This window comes from Peromyscus eremicus, chromosome 6 (assembly GCF_949786415.1).
Source record: "Peromyscus eremicus chromosome 6, PerEre_H2_v1, whole genome shotgun sequence".
NCBI lineage: Eukaryota > Metazoa > Chordata > Mammalia > Rodentia > Cricetidae > Peromyscus > Peromyscus eremicus.
Genome location: NC_081421.1, coordinates 76,963,722 through 76,969,761, shown reverse-complemented (window position 1 = coordinate 76,969,761; position 6,040 = coordinate 76,963,722). Strand labels below are relative to the sequence as shown.

The following is a 6,040-nucleotide window of genomic DNA, read 5'->3' as shown; positions in this document are numbered from 1 at the left end:
TCCTCTAGGGCTTAGGGAATGGCCCCTTCTGAAGTGAGTGTCCATTGGCCTGTTGTTGGAGGATTTCTGGATGGCTGGTTCCAAGGCAGAAGGCCTGGGATTCTCTTTGGGGAACAGAAATTCTAACTTCTGTGGCTCACCTTGCAGAGAAAAAGGAGTAAGTTAGAGAGAAAGAGATTGCTCTGTGGGTCACTTCTGGGGTCCCAAACTACCCTCTATACTGTTAAAAAAAAAAAAAGGATTGTTTTTCATTTTTATTGCTCTGAAACCGCTTCAGCCCCTAAGGATGAGATGCCAATTATTATGCTTCAACAAAACACATGCTCATTGCTCTAGTCATTCAGGAAAACAACAAGGGTATTATGGGAGTTGCAATCCAGGATCTGTGGTAGGAAAACACAACGTATATGTCATCCTATCACAAGGAGACTGGAGAGTAGGCAGAGGCTGGCTTACAGCTCCGTGCGGTAATCCGAAGAGGAAAGGGGATGGTGAAGAGTGGTAGGAGTGGACTGGAGACAGCAACAGTGACAGACAGAGCTGTCAGACCGGATAGAAGGCACGGCTTTGGGCACAACGCTGAGAAACACAGGTCTTACATTTACTCGTGGTTGGATCAATTATGCAAACACATGTTTATCTGTAGAACTATTCTGTCAGCATTTAGGGAGCTTTTAATTCAGCCCGAAGTCTCGGACCCAGCAAAGGAGCTTCAGCTTGAGATCTGCCTGTAGGCAAGGGTGTCTGTTGGTAAGCCGTTTGTTATTGGGGCAGCTTTTCTTTTCCTTTCTGGACAACTGATAAAGCAAATGGAAGTGTGCCTCTGTCATCATGCATCGGCCAGTGGCTTGGGTTTGCTGGATATAACCTAATCTGTCTTTTATTCCTGAGGCTATCTACCCCCTGTATGTGAAATATTTTTGTCACTATTATGCTCTGATTTCCCGGCACTAAAATAATAACAACACAACAAGAATACCAGTGGTGGTCTTATTAATTAGGTAGGAGGCTCTGAGTGGTGCTGGAAATGCAGATAGCTGGGACAGTACTGTAAGATGGACGGACCTCACCCCTCACAGGCAGCTGCCGCTTAATCCATTCTGTATTTACTCTGTCATCCAGCCTGGCCCTTGATTTCCTCCCTCTGCTAGGCCTACTTTGTCATGCTGTTCTCTAGAAAATCAGGTCACCCTGTACCTAACTTTTCCCTGGTCAATGATTTTTTAGCTGCTTACTGAGCCACTGTGTTGTATCTAATCCTCACTCAGCCCCAGCTATGTGCCCTGCCATTAGGAACATTATAAATCACCACTTAAGGACCATAATACCTACGTTAATGGTTGGAACAAAAAGTCACCCCCTCCCTTGTGTCCACGTGGCAGTTAGAGGATCCTGGTACAGGCTCTTCACAGTCCTCCTAACAATGTCAGTAGCTTCTAAGTTTTCAGACTTCACTACTCGCAGTCCATCTTTCTCCAGAGCGTGCTCGCTGCTTCTTGCCCTTTTCTCTGCTGCCGGAGATGGAGACCTGCTTTCCAATCATGGGGTTTTCCTAACAGGAACCAACCACAGCCGCTTGCCGACAGATAAGACACTTGCCATATTTAAGGCACACTTCCTTATAAGTAAATAAGAGTGTGGTTTCTTCTTTATTTTTTTCTTAACATTGTGCCAGGATTGGGAAGACTTTAGTGGCAATCCAAGGACATACAATTTGTATCTTTCAGAAGGAGAAGAAAAAGAAGAGGAGGAGGAGGAGGAGGAGGAGGAAGAAGAAGAGGAAGAAGGCCCTACACAGATGCTAACAGTCACTGTGATGATGAAGTACCTGCATGGGGCAGGTTATACATATATGTGTGCATGAATATGTATGTTTTATTTTACAATATTGAATAGCATATGTGTCAAGTATAATGATAAAAAGACAACTTTTCTGTTCTCTCTCTCTCTCTCTCTCTCTCTCTCTCTCTCTCTCTCTCCCTCTCCAAGGAGTGGTCTTGGAGTTGCTATGTAACAGATGGTGACCTTGAATTTCTGATCCTTCTTGCCTTTGTGGAATTCCTGTGTACTGGGATTATAGGCATTCGCCACCACATCCACCTAAAAAGTTCCCAAGACACAGACAGGCAAGGGAATAGGCACTTGCAATACAGAATGATAGGAACCATAGTAATGATAAGCTTCTTATGAGAATGCACAGAAAGCATACTAATTCAGTTGAAGACAGGTCAAGGAGGGGTGCCGGGCATGGTACAGCTAAAGAAGTGAAAATGGGGATTCTGAGAGCTGAAAAACTGTTCAGAAAGGATCTATCTGAGAGTGAGATCAAACAGGAAGGCTGGAGCAGTAGACAGAAGCCACATCCTTGAGGGGCTGGAACACTGGAGTGCTGCCGGAAGGTTTTAAGCAGGGGGTCACATAAGCAGATTTGTCTCGATGCTGTATGGGAAATATCTGGAAGGAGAAAGATGAATGAGGGGAGATCAGGTAGAAGGCTGCTAGGGTAAACCAGTCAAGAATATAATTGCCTGATCCAAGATAGTGCTGGAAGGTTCACAGAATGGGATGGACTCAAGAGATATTTGGGAGGTAAAATCAATAAGACTTGATGTTTAATTAGATATAAGGGTTGGAGTAGAAGAAAGAGTGAAGGGCAAAACACTCATTATATCTAGATAACCACAGGGTCAATGGTGCCACCCACTGAGATCACAGTCATAGACAGAGAAGGAGGGCTGGGGTATGCAGAGATGATAATTTCACTTTGGGATACAACATATTTGGGGGCACTTTGGATTTCATGAGATGAAATAAATGTACACATGTGTGCACACAGATACCGAGACATGCTGCTATTTATATTTTAATGATGAATTCTTGGATGCTGTAATTCCAGAAAAAGGGCAGAATTACAGACTGCCTGGTTCTCACATGACTGTCAGTGCTGACTAGGCATGGGACAACTGTCAGAAACAACAGCAACCAAATATGCTGGCTAACCAGTCAATTGTGTGGTCGGGGGTCAAACAAATGTCAGCCATATCCTGTCTCTGAAGAGTTTCGTCCAAGCAAGCTACCCGGTACTTCCAGCCACAAATAGACAACGAACGGTATGAGGCTGTCTCTCAGGCTTGGGCTGTGGCAGCTGTCGGGCGGTTGTGTAAATTGCTGAGAAGGCAGAAAGCTGCCATCCCTATTGTCTTCCTAAAAGACTTGAGAAGAGAGGAAGAAGGAGCAAACAAAAACTGATGAAGAACTTAGAAACCAAATTGCTGTCCTCAAGTTCCTGAAAGAAAAAGGCAGATAGACAGAGAGACAGGGAGTGAAGAAACACCTGGTTTTGTTCTGATTTTCAGTTCCTGATTCCTTGAACACGACAAAGTACACACACACACACACACACACACACTTTCTCACATATCTTACATATTGAATACTGTGATGTGATGGGTGTTCTTGGTTGTCAACTCAACTACATCTGAAATTAACTAAAACCCAAGATGCTGGATATACCTGTGAGGGATTTTTCTTAACTAAATCATTTGAAGTGGGAAGACCCACCTTTAATCCAGATCTTTTGAGGTGGGAAGACCCACCTTAAATCTGGGCCACACCTTCTGTTGGCAGCCCATATAAAGGACATGGAAGAAGGAAGCCCTTGCTCTTTGCCTGCTTGCTGTCTCCTCGATAGCAAGCCCATTCCTTCACTGGTATTAGAGTCTATGTCTTCAGGACTCCCGTGCATGCTGAAGATCAGCTGAGACATCCAGTCTCATGGACTGAACAACTGCTGGAGTCCTGGCATTTCTGTTAGTAGACAGCCATTGTTGAACTAGCTGGATCGCAGCCTGTAAACCACTCTAATAAGTCCCAAAATAAATACATATTCTGTCAGTTCCATTACTTAAAGGACCCTGACTAATACAAATACGTAAATTTTTTCATTTTAGTTCTTTTGAGATTATAACCAGAGTTCTCATTAGAATAGAAATTGGTATCAGAAGTGGGGCTTCAAGTCATAAAGCCTTAAAATCTTAAAAATAAAGCCGGGCGGTGGTGGCGCACGCCTTTAATCCCAGCACTCGGGAGGCAGAGCCAGGCGGATCTCTGTGAGTTCGAGGCCAGCCTGGGCTACCAAGTGAGTTCCAGGAAAGGCGCAAAGCTACACAGAGAAACCCTGTCTCGAAAAACAAAACAAAACAACAACAAAAAAAAATCTTAAAAATAAGCTATGATATCACTGGAATGATATATAATAAAAAACATTCCACAGGACAGGAAGTTTGCAGCCTGTGATATTTGGTGAGAAATAAATAATAGACACATGTAAGTCCTGCCGCATGCATAGGTAAATCCATTGGAGGCTTGATGACTGAATTAACAGAGAATGTAGAAGACTATTGGTTGCTTATGACATTAGCTAAAGACTAGCAGCAGAGAGACAGGGTTCTGTCTGGAAGGCCTGTCTATCAGAAAATAAGGGCAGGGTGATTATATAATTTTGGTGCAAAGAGCCCATTTTGCCTGTAGCTGGAGCTCTCTGATTACTCAGAATCAAGTTCAGAAACTAATGGTCCTTGCTAAACTGTGGTCTAGTCCTAATTTTCTGTCTCATTGAGTTTCTAGTGCCGATGCTAAATCCCTGATTGACAAAGATAGATATTGGGGCTGTTGGGAGAGGGCTGTTTGGGAGAAGTTGCTGGGACATGACACCCTCAAAAGCTCCTCCAAGACAGTTCTTATTCTGCCTTCCCCACAAAACAAAAAGACCCCTTTCCACTAAGTAGCTAAGGTTAGACTATGGATGAGAGGAGATTGGAAAGGACGTACCTCCTGCCTGTCAGCTGCACCTCTTCATACAGTACGGCATCACTGTTGGAGAGAAGGAAAGTCAGATTGAGGAGGCTAATCCTGCATTCTAAACAGCAGGAAATTTATGGACACGGTTCTCAAATTTATTTCAACTATTAAGAACAGGCACTATCCCAAGGACACTGTCCTTTCAGAGCAGCCAAGGCTCTTTGTAGCAGTAGCACTTAAGGTATGCTTGAATAAAAATGCTAATGCTGTTGTTTGTTCCTGAAGAGCTATTCCTTTCTCCTTTGTGTTTTTTTTCCCTATGCAGATAATTATTGTGAATTCTGCCTCCCTGGTTTTGCAACTGTGCTGGGTGCCAGGGGTATGACCAAGGTTAAGTTCACCATATACTTCCCAAATTGAAGACAAGAAGTTGCAGAATCTCACGGAATAAAAGAGGAATGGACCTAATTTGAATATTGTGATGACTTCTTGACACTTACTGCCTCTGAACGGAGAGTAGACTATACCTTCAAGTTGTCATCTGTGGGGGGAAGAGGCGTGGCTTGAAGCTATAAATGTGATCAAGTTAGACAAAGGCATCCCTGAAAATACTGGAACAGAGAAAAGATTCTGTGTGTCAGGCAGGTGAGCAGAGTAACAAAACTGACAAATTTGGATTATTTGTCCTGTCCAGTGATGTCGGAAGACAGTTCTGTGTGTCATTTAGACATCTCCCTCTGTAGTGCCACAGCTATGAGATTTGGGATGGATCTCTCATGTTGGGGAGCTAGACTTATGAATGGATAGGCTCATCCAAACACTCTTGAGATCTGAGCAAAGACATATAGAGTCTAGAAGGGGCTCTGGAGTTGGATTCTAAACCCTGGTAAATCAGGGAGTAAGCTGAGGAAGGTGGTGGGGTATGGGATAAGAACAAAGCAAGTCTTTGGAGCTGATGGCTCCTGAGAGGAAGAGAGCTTCATGCCGAGCTAGTTTCTCTGCTCTCTAGGTCTTCTGGGGTCCTTGAAGTTCATTGTCTTCTGCTTTCTTATACTTAAGCATAAGCATAGTAATAAGCATAAAGTGGAAATTCAAGAGCAAGATCTAGGCAAACATTTTTTTCAGATCCATTCACATCTCCATGTACCTAAGACCCTGAGAGTGTATGAAATCACACAATAAAAGTGCAGATGAAAGAAACACTTTCTTATTCTGGTCGTTATAAATGCCTTGTACTATG

General features: G+C 43.5%; 1 long non-coding RNA gene across 1 annotated transcript; it reads left to right on the top strand.

Moving 5' to 3' along the window:
* The first annotated feature begins 1,739 nt into the window (after nucleotides 1-1,739).
* Nucleotides 1,740-5,268, top strand: LOC131912619 (uncharacterized). Its single transcript, XR_009379657.1, has 2 exons — nucleotides 1,740-1,868; nucleotides 5,126-5,268. It is a non-coding gene; the product is annotated as an uncharacterized LOC131912619 (long non-coding RNA).
* The last annotated feature ends 772 nt before the right edge of the window (nucleotides 5,269-6,040 follow it).